Source organism: Pelodiscus sinensis, chromosome 12, assembly GCF_052426305.1.
Source record: "Pelodiscus sinensis isolate ZL-2025 chromosome 12, ASM5242630v1, whole genome shotgun sequence".
Classification (NCBI taxonomy): domain Eukaryota; kingdom Metazoa; phylum Chordata; order Testudines; family Trionychidae; genus Pelodiscus; species Pelodiscus sinensis.
The window spans coordinates 28,130,568-28,143,932 of record NC_143063.1 but is presented as its reverse complement, the minus strand read 5'-3'; the positions used below and the strand labels follow the sequence as shown (position 1 = coordinate 28,143,932).

General features: G+C 42.0%; 2 long non-coding RNA genes across 4 annotated transcripts in view; one reads left to right on the top strand and one right to left on the bottom strand.

The window, feature by feature from the left end:
* LOC142831070 (uncharacterized) overlaps positions 1-4,024 on the bottom strand; it is a 57,977-nt gene extending 53,953 nt beyond the window's left edge. The window contains exon 1 of the long non-coding RNA XR_012906697.2: positions 2,465-4,024. This is a non-coding gene — a long non-coding RNA (uncharacterized LOC142831070). The remainder of the gene's footprint in view (positions 1-2,464) is intronic.
* Positions 1-13,365, top strand: part of LOC112545491 (uncharacterized) — a 191,342-nt gene that overhangs the window by 137,389 nt on the left and 40,588 nt on the right. The window contains exons 3-5 of one of the 3 annotated variants that reach the window (XR_016350511.1): positions 394-513; positions 2,322-2,521; positions 5,280-5,773. This is a non-coding gene — a long non-coding RNA (uncharacterized LOC112545491). Of the gene's footprint in view, positions 1-393; positions 514-2,321; positions 2,522-5,279; positions 5,774-13,365 lie in introns of those variants that run through there. The other 2 variants (XR_016350512.1, XR_016350514.1) reach the window with 2 other exon arrangements.

Sequence of the window (13,365 nt, the reverse complement as noted above, 5' to 3'; positions counted from 1 at the left end):
GTGGGCTCCCGGTCCGGGGCTCCTGCCGCTGCTGGTGGCAAGAGGCTCCCAGCTCCTGTCCTAGCACTAGAGCTGCTGCTGGCTCCTCACCCCACAGTAGTGGGCTGTGAGCGAGAGACTGTTCCTGGGCACCAGTTAACAGGTACTTGGTAAACATCACTTGGTAAGAATGATGCTTACTGGGTAACTGGTTAATCGGTTACCTGTTCGCATTCCTACTTGTAACCTCTTATTATTTTATTCCTTTTACTTGGCATCGCTTAAACTATATTCTATTGTTAATCAATTTGTTTTATTTTTATTATAAGCCAACTCAGTGCTATGTTTAATTGGAAGCGTTCATTATTCCCAATTATTATTAATTAGCTATGATGTGCTTTTGTGTCTTTATAGAAATAAGTAAACCTTATTATTTCCATGATTTGTCTGGGAAACAGCTCAGCATCACAGAACACATGTGAGAAAATTCAGGACTGAGAGTATATTGGGATCACCATACAAGTAGTAACCGAGGTTTGTAGAAGCCAGAGTGGGTCTGTGAGGCTGTTGGGGTCAGATCTGTCTAGTGAGCAGACATTGAGGGTGTGACCTGCTGCTTGTTGGCTGGCTGTAAGCATCTCAGGCTCAGAACTACAGCAGCAAAGCATTGTGAGCATCCAATATTGCAGGGCTAGTGGTGACACAATCCCTCCTTCGTCTTGTCCAAAACCTCATAAGGGTGGAATGTTACCACAAAATGCATGGGAACAAGCTCTTTAAGAGGGATCTGTATTTGGGTGGGGGTTTTTTTGGCCGGGGATGGGAGGAGTAATTTGTTCCTCTTCCCCAAAAAATCCTCAGATTTCAAAATTAGAGAGATTTGGTATAGGAAGCCATCAATTCACCATCTTAAGGGAACTGTTTGCTGTTGATTTTGCACACATTTTCAATGCTGCATCTGCAACAATAATAGTGAAAATGTTGCTTGTGCTTATCCAATCAATTATCTATCTAGTGTAAGACACTTATCTAATGCTCATAGGCAGCTGAGCTGTTAAGTAGTTCATGATGTCATTCGTCTTTGTGTGGTATATAAGAGATGTTTGAAAATTGTTGTAAATCTACAGCAACATAAAATGTAACATACCAACATCAGCTGAAAATATATCAGATAAGGTACATCAATACATTTTAGTATGGGGTGGGGAAGAGGGTTAGATTTGTAGAGAAATGATCAAATTCTATATGCAATTATCTTTTACATATCCTCCCTCAAAGCTCTTGAAATTTTAATGGTAAAACTAACAATCATGGGACAAATCCTGTGGTGTATATTCAATTTTTACTCAAACTCCTACTTGCTTGAGTGGAAATTTGTCTTCTCTAAGGAACTCAAAACTTTAGTCCCAGACTGTTAAACTGCAATGTCCTGAAATTTTGAATGCATTACTTACATCTGGTTTTTATCCCATTAAAAACACACAACTTTCCTCATTGGGGATTATTCATAACAGTAATTTGTGTCTCTAAGTAATCTTCCTTATAGAAGATATACATTTTGAGAGGTGTAGTTAAGCAGGGTTATAGGGTCACCCATATTATAATCATGACATCTACCCACTGCAATTGTCGACTATCAGATCTTGCTATCCTCTCATTAACTTTAAAAAAACCGGAGTGATTTTACATTTAAAAAAATAGGTTTGAAGCAGATAACTTCATGGTTTCCTAAAGAAAACAACTTTGAATAAAAAACTGATATTATTTGAGTTATCTTTTATATAAGACACCTGAGATCCAATAACAACTAAGATTCACTAATACTCAGTACTCACAAAGTTCTTTTCAGCTCTAGGTCAAACGTGTTTTAGGATGATCACTACAGAATGTGTTCAAAAATACATGTTCTCTAAGTTCAGTAAAGTGCCATGCAACATAAAAAAATTAAAATAGTAATTGGTAAGATTTATTTGCAGTGAAAAGCTTGTTACAGGCTGAAAAACATTGCTGCCCACCAGGTGGACTGTACTACATGTGAACTACATGATGTGTGTTTGTATTTCCTTTACACAGCCAGTTTTTAAAGGAAAATCTGTAGCCTTTAGGCACCTGAAACTTTCCCCTGTACTAAGGTTTACTTATAGCAGCCCATTACTATGATCACCCACTATAGTCTTCTAGTGTTTTCAGAATTCAGTGTGGATGAAAAGTATATTATAACATGATTACACTGGAGTAGAACTTCACTGACATTGCACCAAAAAACCCATTCTCTAAGTGAGACATTAATAATTTCTACAGAGGAAAATGACAGTATTTTTCTTCTTTTCATTCCTTACCAGGCAAATGCTACATGTTCCACTACAGTTAATCGGGGAGTGAGGGAAACCCTGATAAATCCTAAGCAGCTGCATACGACTGTTATTACACAGGAGAATTTGAACTCATAACATTTGGGATAAAATAAGTACTTAAAGCTGCTCACCAATCAAGAATGAAACATTTCCGCTGTGCAAAGCTTGCCTTCACAAAGAATAAATCTGTAAGCCATTAGCCTTTTTTTCATTCTTGCTAAGAGAGTGCATCTCTATGTGTAGTTGTTTGAAGCAGACACAACCCCTTGTAAAGTCATCATGGCTGGAATCTGATACAGCACTTGCTTTAAAATACACTTTGATCAGTGAGCATTAACCAAAGTGTTGACAAAAGGTCATTTGGCCTCAGGGAAGAAATAGAAAATTTTATGTACACAACACATTGCAGTGAGTACAGGGGTCATTATAACGAGCAGAATGGTTGATGTTTTTTTCTCTTGGCTACTATGTGACTTTGAGCTTGCTGTTGAAACAAGGAGCAGAAGCAAGGCTCCTCCTTCCAGTGATCACATGATCCCCTGTGAATTCTTGACAGGGCTAGTAAAGAGACCTGTCCTACAGTACATATCATATTTTTGACATAGGACTTCAATTGCAAAAATGTTGATGACTAGTGCAAATGTATCGATTTGTTTTTTTCTCAATAGACTGAATAGTGTTTGTAGTTAGAGAAGAGGAAAGCTAGTGAAACAGAGTTGAATCTACTTCTTAGAAGCCCGGGTTATCAAACTCATTAATCTACATGTCAAGAGGCTAGGAATGAATAATTGTGTGTAGAATTTATCTGCCAACATGATAGTTACTTTTCAGCTCTTTCTTCAGTGCTCTTTCATTGTGCTTGGCTTTATTATATGCTTTGTCTTTTCTATTTCTAGTCTGTTGGGGAAGTATAGAAATATGTACCTCAGCACTATGGAGGATAGTTGCTTTGAAATATGACACTGGTTAATTCTTTGCATGCACATTTATTCTTACTTAAATGTTGAAATGTTAGTGTAGCTTATATTGTTTCCTAATTTTTAACAGTGTGAATATTCTTTACTAAAAATCACCTTATATAGGGCATCTTTATATATAATTTTTTTTATATATGTGTAGAGTCCATGGGCTCCTTTCTCAAAATTTTGTTCTTGAAGGTAAGGTTTAGTAGTGATACAGATTCAAAGTGTTTATAATAACATTAACTTTCAGGAATCTTAGTCCAACTGAAATAATTTCTTTCATTATAAAAGAGAAATAGGTGTGATTCCTTGGAGCAAAACACCCATGCTGATTGGGGGCAGGAGGTAGAGAGAACAAAGCAGTTCTATTGGAATATGAAACTAACTCAGAAATTTAAATGTGTGCTGTTCTATCTTGAAAGATCATGAACCTGATTCTGAGTTTGCACCAGTTTGATGCAAGGGTGGCACTTGAGTGGTTTTCATATATTTATTCATGATTTTCTCTGTTTACTTAGATCAGAGGTGGGCAATGATTTTTGGTGGGGGGGCCACTCCAAAACTTTGGAAAGGGATCACACTTTTCTGTGGAGGAGGTGCAGGGTCTAGGATGGAGGTTGGTGCAGAAGGATGCACGTGGTTAGGGACTGGAGTTCAGGAGACTGCATGAGGTCTCAGAGGATGTTTGGGTAAAGGAGGGGGTTGTGACCTGGGTCAGGGGATAGGAGTGTAGGGCCAGGGAGGGAGTGTGGGTACAGGAAAGGATTCTTGCCTGGGGTAGGGGTGTGGGAGGAGGTACAAGGTCGGGGAGGGAATAATCACTTGCCTGGGGCAGGGGGTGCAGAAGGTTTGGATGGTGATTTGGGGGAGGGAGTTGCGGTGTGGGAGGGGTTGGGGTGCCAGAGGCAGGTGCTGGCTGGGAGGAGTTTACCGAAATGTCTCCTGGCCAGCAGGCTGGAGCACCCCAAAGGCAAGCTGGGCTCCCTGCCTGCAAATTCCCCAGCCTGCTTGAAAATACAGGCTGCTCCCTCCACACGGCTCTTCACTCTGGGTGGGGGAAGAGGCTTGAACTACCCCACTCGCTGAGGTCAGTTTTTATTGGCCAGTTCTTTCTGGCCAATGGGAGCTGAGGATTGGACTGGGGGCAGGAGTTCACATGAATCCTTCCCCTCCCTGCAGAGCAGAGAGCCACAGGGCCTGTGTTTTAAACCACGGCAGCTGCATGTGCCTGAGGGTCCTCTCAGGTGGTTTGTGGGCCAGATCCAGCCCCTGGGACATATTTTACTCAGCCCTGACTTAGATCAAACATAATACTCCCTGATCTTGAGCCGTACACAGTGTCCTAATGTCCAAAAATATTTTCATGATAATATTTGTTGTAGCAGAATTTTCTTATTTTAAATGTGTATTTGCTGGGAACCTCTTTTGTTACTCAACACAACCAAGCAAGAAGCAGCCCAGATAATAGTTCTGCTACTAAAGAAAGGGCTGTGACCCCTCTGAGGGGTGTCCAGTCTGTGTTGCTTGTGGATTTTTAGAGGCAAGTGACAGGTGAGGGCAATAGAGCATAGTGGACCTTTAAGCTAGAGGTATAAGTGCTGCTTCTAAGCACATTTCCCCCTATGCCCAAGAAGTCCTTGAGGCATCCATTATCTTATCTCGTGCAGGCAGAAACCCTGAGCATCACCACTTGGGTGTTACATTTCCACTCCCCTCTACAGCCACTAAAGTGAGTGACTCTAGCAGCAAAATCCAAATTTAGTACATCATTATTTATTTGAATAGTGATGGAAATTAAATTATTTTTAGAGGGTAACAAACATTATGTTCCAATATAGTTTAACAATATTAGATTAAAAACAAAATATTGAAACCAGAAGGAGAGGGAGCTCTCCATTCAGCGATGTATATGGCAACTCAGAGCACTGTTTGAATGAAAGTACTGCAAGCCTAAGTAGTTTCAACAATGTTTCCTTCATCCCAGGAGCATCTGAACCCAGCTTCTGCCTTGTCAGCCACATTTATGATGTGTTCATAATTAAATGTCCACGAAGCTCACAGCATGCTGACCACAGAGGGGCCATAAGCAGTAAAGATAAATGAGAGAGAGAGATGTAATATTGCTTCACTTGTGGGTTTAGTCTGATGTTAAAGATTGTCAGTGATAATTATTAATATGTGACCTGGTTGAGTCTTTATGGGAACAATCACAATTTTAATAAAGTGGTAAACTCTGCTTTCTCTGCATACTCATGTTCTTCGTCTAACTCTTTACTTTTAATTCTAGATTTTTCTGGACACATTATGGTTATTTTAAAATAGTGATGGGATAGCCCTTTTATATAGCCACATGCTATACTGCAGGAGATGTGAAAGTCTGGCAGGGTAGGAAGTTAAATGATGTAACATTAAACTGCATATAAAAATCTTGGTAAATAAAAGTGAAATTTGAAAGAGAAACTGTAGCTCAGGTTCTGGAGTGGGAATAAAATCTAATTCAAAGCAATATTTGTTATCAATTGACTTTCTGGTCAGACAAGGCTTGGTATCCTTCTTTACTAATACCCATAAAGAATGGCCGATTGTGCCATATATAATTCTGCATTCCTTTCGCACTAAAACCCTATTGACTACAGTGAGAGGTTTGATGTCAGCGAATGTAGGACCTAAGTCTGTCTGCATGCCAAAAAATCTGTTTCACAGAACTAGAAAAGGAGTATTAGTTGTTATAATTAGATGTCTAAGACATAGTAACTTTCCCATCTTTGAATTTCATTGACAGACAATTGATCACATGATAAATTCCAACTTGAAGAATGACATCACTGTTTTAAAACAAAGGTATCTGGAAAGAATTTCACATATGTGATGGGCACATTGTTAAAACTGCCCACTGAATATTTAAAATAGCTTATCTTTTATTGATTTAAAATAATTGCAGCTGTACAAAGGGGAATATTCTTCAGTCTAGTTGTATCATGAAATGAAATAATATTGATGCAATTTAGGGATGTAGTAGTATAGCCAATTAACCGATAAGCAAGAGATTATAGGTTAATGCTATAGACTACATGTATTCCTGCTCCTCCTCCCCCCGCACTCCAGTAAATTTTTTAGCAGGCTGGCCAGCAGCCTGGCGTAGTCCTGGCTTGTGTCTCTTTATTTAAAGTGTATTAGGAGCCAGGCGGGCTGGCAGCCTAGCTCAGTTTTGGTTTGTGCTGGGTCCAGGAGCTCAAAACCCCCCAAACAGGGACTGCTGCCACCCTGCGCTGCTGCCTCTTTATCAGAGGCAACAGCATAGGACAATAGACAGCTGGTCCGTGAGGGGAGCTGGTTTTTAAACTGACTCCCCTAATGAACCAGCTGGCACCCCACGCTGCTGCCTCTGATTCAGTGGTTGCTGGCCCCACCCCCGGGGACTATAGAATAGTTGACTAACATGAGGTTACTTGACTATTCAATTAACCAATATTTAACATCCCTAATGCAATTGTTTTTAATGGCTGATGAGATGTTATCATAAGTAATGCTGCTATCTTTTCTGTCTGGTATTTAAATTTGGAACCATAACAGCACAAAAGGCTGAAATTGGTGAGGTTTTCTTCTTCGCAATTACTTAGACTAACAAATGGGACATCAGTACAGGAAATATTAAAAACTTTTAAGAATTTCCAAAGCCATCTTATTTTCTATTTAAAAATAATTAAAAAAAATTGTTTACATAAATGATTACTTCATAGTAAGAGAATCTGTATGGGTTAGTTACCTAAAGATCCTATTCTTTAGCCATGTGACAGGGTATGTAGGAGCCACATGAAAAGCAAAGCTACCTACACCCTTCTGGCCCTGTTAATCATGCATAAAAGGAAGGAAACTGCAGACAGCAGCTGAGGAAGGAGCAGGCCTGCCCATAGCAGCCGTATGTAGGATCCATGGAAGAAACTTCTAAGCAGACAACCATCATCTTTAACCTGAGGAGATATAGTGGACTTCCAGGATAGGTCAGGCATGGACTGAGCCTGCCTCAGAGACCCAACCATGCAATTTCCCCAAATCATTATGTTGGGGTTGGATCACTGGTAGCAACCCTGCCTTTTCTTTGGGTTTGCTGGGACTGCAGGGAGGGAGTATTTTAGTCCCGCAGCCAGAGAGACCCCCAAAGAGCTGTTGTGATCACCTGCGCAATTAGGTGCAGTCAGGTTCCCATGCCCTCTAACAGAGGAACCATCCAGGGCTCTGTTACAAGCCATTTCACAAGTTGAACTCCCATTGACTTTGTTGAAAATTTCTCATGCGGAGCAGCTACATAGTCATTATTAACATTTATGTTCACCATGCAAGGCACTTTACAAAGAATGGGACAGATTTGGAAACCCTTTTGTCTAATAAATATTACCTTTTGTTCACACTGAAGGAGGAAGAGGAATTGTTCATAGTGATAGCTGGGAGTAGTGGAATGAAATTAAACAATTATTGAACAGGTTCAATCCTATTTCCAGTGAAGAAGACAGTTGGATTTTTTGGGGTTTGAAGTGCTATTAATGTGAGTAAAGATTTTGGGATCTGGCCCTTTTTAAGTTTAAAAATAATAGTAGTGATATAAAAAAAATCTGGCCAGCCCATTGATTGACAGATATGTTCTGTATGCAGAATACTAACCAAACCATTTGCTGCCGTCTAATGCGTATGGGAGCATATGTAGTAACCACTACATACCATTATGTTACTGAGTGGAATATTGCTTGATTAGCTGCAGACTGGAGGATAATAGACTGTCCCTAAGTCCAACCACTTCTTCAATGTGCCAGTGTGTACAAAATACTAATGATACATATTTAAGTGATGTATATATCAAAATGTAATAGTAGTTCTATGACATAAATAAAAGTAATTATATTCATTATCATGATAAAAATATGCAAACAAATGTTTATTAAATTCAATCATTTATCAAAAACAAATGCTGTGGCATTACATCTTTGTTTGGAAGATCAGCCCAAGCATTTTGTCAAAGTTTGCATGTCAGACTCACATATCTTTACTAGGCTAATTGATGTTAATAGGCTGGAGAAGAGGTGGAGCAAACTTATAACATAATGCAAATGTAGAGATCCAAAGAATTGTTAATTGGTTATAAATACAGTGATGTGCTTTCAGATTGGAGGTTTAAACAAAAGGAATATAATTTGCCTAATAAAAATGTCCATTACATATAAATGACTATGCACAGGTAAAGCAAGGGAAGGTAATCTGTCAAATCAATACTTGTGGAGCTGAATTAGTCACACACATTTGACAAGACATGCTTCTGTATTATTTCTGCCTACTCTAGCAGTATAGTCTGATCATGCATTATTAATCAAAAAACTTTCTCTCTTAAGAAATTCATTATCTCACAGTAAACAAAGACCATTTAATTTTTTTGACAAAATGTAGATTTGAAGCATTGCTTTAAAATTTACTCAATACAGTTATTTTCCAGTGAATGCTTCTGTTTTTCATCACTTCAGTACACGCTCTTGTTCTGTTCACATCACAGTCACAGTCTTACACATGTAGCCATTGCTTCCTCATAACAGCCCTACATTTTGAGCTTGTGGCTTAGGTGTGCAATGTCATTCATATGTTGTTAGAGGTAGATTTAATATTGTTAATGAGCAATGGTGAATTTAGCAGAAATGTAGTGTTTTATACTAACTAAATGATCACCTTAGGAGAGTCAGGATGATTGTCTATGAAGTGTGCAAACACCAAAAAGTGAGAGGAGTTACTCCCAGGCTATGTCTAGACTGCAGGCTTCTTTCGAAAGAGCAATCCGCTTTTTCGAAAGAGAGCACCCAGTGAGTCTGGATGCTCTCTTTCGAGGAAGCCCTATTTACATTGAAGAACGCCTTCTTTCGAAAGAGGAACTTTCGAAAGAAGGCGTTCTTCCTCGTGAAACGAGGTTTACTGCCATCGAAAGAAAAGCCGCGTTCTTTCGAAATTATTTCGAAAGAACGCGGCTTGAGTCTGGACGCAGGGGAAGTTTTTTCGGGAAAAGGCTACTTTTCCCGAAAAAACCCCTGAGTCTGGACACAGCCCCAGTGATGTACTGGGTGATAACTAGACTGGTGGGATGATATTGAATGAATAGGCTCAATTCTGCTCCCATTGAAATCTGTGGGAGTTGACAGTGATTTAAATGGCAGGAAGACTCAGCCCAATATTATGGCATAAAAACTTCATGATAGTTGTCACAAATCAGACATGCTCCCTTCCCAAAGTGTGATGGAAAACTCTTCTCACCTTGGTCTGAACACTAGAATTTGTACTATAGATAAAACCGTAAGTTATAGAGAGACGAACTAGAGAATAAGCCTGTTGCATCTGTAAATTCTTCCTTTGCCTTACTTTCTATGTCATGTAACTATTCAACCTAGGCCAGGTCTACACTAGACCTGGAAGGTTGGCTTAAGGTACGCAACTCCAGATACATAGAATACGTAGCTAAGTAGGCTTACCTTAAGCCAAACTTGGAGCCGTCCCCATTGTGGGAGGCCAACGGGAGCAAATGCTCCTGTTGGCTTCCCTTACTCCATGCGACTGTGAGGAGTATCCCAGTTGAAGCTGCCCTCGGCATTCAATTTATGGGTATATACTAGACCTGCTAAACTGAACGCCATAACATCAATCTCCAGCACAGCAAGTAAAGACATGTCCTCAATTTATTAATAGGAAATAATAATACTAACATAATAAAGGTACTTGCACATATGTAGTGCCTTTCAATCAAAGTTTTAAAGTGTTTTGCAAACATTAATAAATTTAGGCTGGCAACACTCCTATGAAGAAGATAATAATGTCTATATGCATCAACAACAGTGCCTGTTTCATTTTGGTTGCATTTTTCTGCTGCATAACTTTCATGCTCTGAAATTAAAGCTGAATTAAAACAAATGCCTAAAATTAATTTATCACCAGGAAAACAATTATTTATATAGTAAGTGGCCTTACTTTCCCTGGGGCCATCTGATTTTTTTCCCAAAACACGGGTTTTATATTGGGTTCCTCCAATATAAAAAACTATTTTGAGAGTTGTGCGGTGGGTGGGATTATGCCCAGGTGCGTGGAGTGTTGTATGCCTTTAAAAGAATATGACAGATAAATTTAAAGCCCTAAGACAGAATGGAATTATCTTAAAATTTTGCATAAAAATAGCCAGTTTGCTTAGACAAACAGTAGAATGACAATGTGAACATCAAACTGCAGCCTTTACTTGTAGAGATTTGACTGCAGTTAATGTGACACAGATTTTACAATCTTTCATCATACTGATAATTTTATAGTAGATATTCAGAATTCATTGTAATAATAGAACATTGTTCATAAGACAAATTTGCATATGTGTTACATAAGGAGATATGATCATATCCTTTACAAGACTGCACTATCATAAACATGTTCAAATTTGTGCTGTAAATGTAATGGAGTAATTAAATAATTATATAAATTCATTGTTGACCATACATTTTGTTTCCAGCACCAATTATATTCAGCAAACCAATTGCACTGGGGGGAAATTTTCAAAGGCACCTGTGTTATCTAGAAGCTGACATCTATTTGACTTTCAAAGCTGTTAAGCACTTAAGAACCTCATTTCCACTGACTTTCAATAACACTTAGAACACTACAATGGCACTGTCTGGAGTGGCACATGAGTGAGAGTGTCAATCTCAGGGCAGATTGCTAAGAAGTAGGTGCAAACCCCGAACTAGTTGTGAATTGCAAGCACAGGAGGATCCACGAGGACCTCAGGAGGAAGCACATGGCTGTCCTCCATGACATGCAACACACCCTGGCCCAGAAGGTTCAGGGTGATGACCAATGGTGGACCTGCATGTTGGACCAGCTTGTGTGGCAGGATGACGTGTGCCACCATCCTGCCTCCCCAGCTCCTCTGCTATGCCTCTGCCCCTCCCCCTGCCCCTCAAACTGTCTCTGTCCCTTACTCTGTCCCCCATATTATGCCTCTGTCCCCTCCCCATGATATGCCTCTGCCCCTCAAATTGTCTCTGCCTCCCATACTATGCCTCTGCCCTCTCCCTCTGCCCCCTACAATACCTGTCCCTGCTCCAGCCCCTCCCACGCCCCCTGTTGTCCAAGGCCTAACCCACCACCAAGGTCGCTGAGATCCCTGGGCCCAAGATGGCACTTCCAGCCCTGAGTCCCCTTCCTCCCTCCCACATCCAGGTTCTCAGCCCCCCCCCCATCCTCCTCAGTTACTTTTATGATAAACATACAAAGGTTTTGTTTTTCAACTCAAACCTGGTGTGTTTATTGATAGTACAGGGAAGGGGGGAAAGGAGGGGTTGTTGTGGGAAAGGCATAGGGGGGCAAGGCACAGGCCCCTAGTGGGGAGGCCCTTGGAAGACTTACTGGGATCCTTGGGAGAAACAGTCCCTAAGTGCCTCCTGGATGTGCACCCCGGCCTGATGGGCCTGGCGGATGGCAGCTGTCCATGGCTGCTCAAAGGGTCTCCTCTCGCGGCTGGCCTCTTCCCCCACCCAGGTAGGAAGGCCTCCCCCTTCATCTCCACAATGTTGTAGAGAACACAACGGGCTGAGACGACCTAGGGTATGTTGTGCTCCCCCCACATTGAGGTGGGTCAGGAAGCACCTGAACCATGTCTTCAGGCACCCAAAGGTGCATTTGACCTGAATTCAAGCCTGGCTGAGGCGCTTACTAAATTGGTCCCTACTGGGGCCAGGTGCCCAGTGTAGGGGTTGATGAGCCACAACATTAGGAAGTAGGCTGCGTCCCCACGATGCACAGTGGCATCTGCATATCCCCAATGCAAAAGTCATGCTGGAGGAAGAAAGTGCCAGCCTCCAGCTTCTGGCAGAGGCTAGAGTTTTGGAAAATGTGGGTGTTGTGTGCCTTGCCCAACCACCCGACGAAAATGTCCGTACACTGTCCGTGATGGTTGACCAGGTCCTGCAGCACTATTGAGAAATAGCCCTTTTGGTTGATGTATTGAGTGGCTGGATGATGTGGGGAGAGGATTGGAATGTGGGTTCCATCAGTGGCTCCCCCGCAAATCCTGAAAGAGTAAGGTCCAGGTTTCCCAGGCGGATGACCCTGCCCAGCACGATGGAGTTGATGGCTCTCACCACCCTCAGAAGGAGACAAACACACAAAACAAAGAATGAGAGGGAGTGCCTGAGCCCTTGGGAGGTGCCTGCCCTCTACCCCTCCTCCCCCAAATACTCCAGGAGCATCCCCTATGAATCTGCCCTGCCAGCAGGGCTGTATGAGGGAGGGACTGCAGAACCACCCACGGAAGGTGCTTCCTCTCCATCCCCAATGCACCTCCACCCCCCTTTTCCATAGGATCCCCCTTTCCAGGACCTCTCCCCTTCAGGGACTGCAGCCTGAGAGTGCCTTACTTACATGAGGAGGGCCCCTGACGGTGGACTTTCCCCCACCAAACAGGTTGCTCACCGACCAGTAACTGTCTAGGGTGGCGAACTTCCAGACGGCCAGGGCGATCCACTTCTCCAGGGGGTGACGGGTTGCATCTAGGTGTCCTGTTGTCAGAGGGCAGGGTCAAGCCAGGCACACCGTTCCATAAAGGTGGTCGTCTATATTCTGAAGCTTTGGAGCCACTGCTGGTCATCCCACCACTCCATAACCAGCCGGTCCAATCAGTTGGAACTGGTGTCCAGCCTCCAGAACCTTCTCTCTATCATGGGGAGAGGTTCCAAGGGTCTCACTGATGAGATCGGATTCAAGCTCATGCAGGGCCATGAATAGGGTATGCACAAAGTGCTGCAGAAGCTGCAGCATGTTAGTGTGGGGCCATTGCATGCCCAGAGGCATCTCTGGCTCCATGGCTAGGAGTGTGCTGTGGTGTCCTGAAGCAGGGCATCCAGAGCATACACTGCTAAAGCTTTGCTGTCTCTTGGAGAGGTAGGCAAGCATGCAGCAGAAGCAGAGAAACAGCAGTCCAGGAGGGTCCCTTTAAGCACATATCTTAGCTTGCCTTAGACAACAGCACCCAGAAGCAAGTGCTGACATAATGCCTTGCCTGA